Source organism: Octopus bimaculoides, chromosome 26 (assembly GCF_001194135.2).
Source record: "Octopus bimaculoides isolate UCB-OBI-ISO-001 chromosome 26, ASM119413v2, whole genome shotgun sequence".
NCBI lineage: Eukaryota > Metazoa > Mollusca > Cephalopoda > Octopoda > Octopodidae > Octopus > Octopus bimaculoides.
Window position 1 is genome coordinate 5,205,698 of NC_069006.1, and position 1,574 is coordinate 5,207,271.

Here is a 1,574-nt window from a genome sequence, read left to right on the forward strand (position 1 = left end):
GGCCCCCCCCAACATCGCTTCACAACCAATGCTGGTGTATTTACGTCCCTGTAACTTAGTGGTTCGGCAAAAGAGACTGATAGAATAAGTACTAGGCTTCCAAAGAAGAAGTCCTGGGATCGATTTGCTCGACTAAAGGTGGTGCTCCACCATGGCCACAGTCAAAATGACTGAAATGAGTAAAAGAGAGACACACGTCTCCTACCAAAATCTTCAGTGATAATGGACTGAACTGAACCATAACTAATCTGCACATCCTCTGATAACTCACGGATGGGGATTCGATGATTCTCCCTCACAGCTGCACACACATCTGTGATGTTTTTCTCAGTTCTGCTGGTTTCGGATCTCCCAGAATGTTCATTACTATCAACATTTCTTCAGCCATCTTGGAAACGTCTGAACCACTCGTACACTTGTGTGCAGCTCATACACCCCTCTCCATACACTTTCTACAACCTTGCATAGGCCTCTGAGCAGGTGTTGCCATGACAACTTTCTCTGTCATGGTCAATGTGACGATCACATGCTACACACCTTCCTTCCAAGCCCTGCTGTAAACAGTAGAAGTGAGTTAGAGCATTAAAACTTAGTGTACATGCACAGCAGAGATTAACGTAAATCTGTGCCAAGTGGCTTCAGTCTGTGTGCTTTAACTTCGTTACTATGGCAACAGTCCGGATACTTATTGAACATACCGCATGTATGTGTGTGTGTGTGTGTGTGTGTGTGTGTGTGTAAACATCAACTATACATACTTAATATACATGCTTAGTGTATTTGCTGGTAAGCTGTGATTTGCTGTGGTATTCTCCACTATGCCAAATCACAGCCTACCGGCAAATGCACGGTGCTTTTCCATTATGTATTTACATGGTTGATAATGTTTGTTACACTAGCATTGCTTCTATTTCATATTTGAATGTATGGATGGATAGATAGATAGGTGTATATATATATATATATATATATATGTATGTGTATATATGTGTGTTTGTATATATATAAAATATGAGAGAAAGAAACTGGAATTCACAAGATTTTTTATTATTCACTACAATTGTTTCAACACATTGTGAACTGGTGTCTCACTGCAGAGATGCTGCACAAACAGTTGTTGTGTATCGGAGGTGTAGAATTGTCTCATCAGGTGATTTGTCAAAAGGTACGACGTTTTTCTAATATCTGTTTCACTTGTTTCTATTAGAATACATTTTAGTACTTTTAGTGAGTTACTTGTCAATGAACGTAAGCAAAAAGGTGACTTACAATGAATCAAAAAATAAAAATGAAAAATAGAATATAAAAAAATAAGTAAATAAGTGCAGGTGTGTCTGTGTGGTAAGAAGCTTGCTTCCCAACCACATGGTTCTGGGTTCAGTCCCACTGCGTAACACCTTGGGCAAGTGTCTTCTAATATAGCCCTGGGCTGACCAAAGCCTTGTGTGTGGATTTGGTAAATGGAAACTGAAAGAAGCCTGTCGTATATATATATATAGGCCTGGCTGTGTGGTAAGAAACTTGCTTCCCAACCACATGGTTCTGGGTTCAGTCCCACTGCGAGACACCTTGGG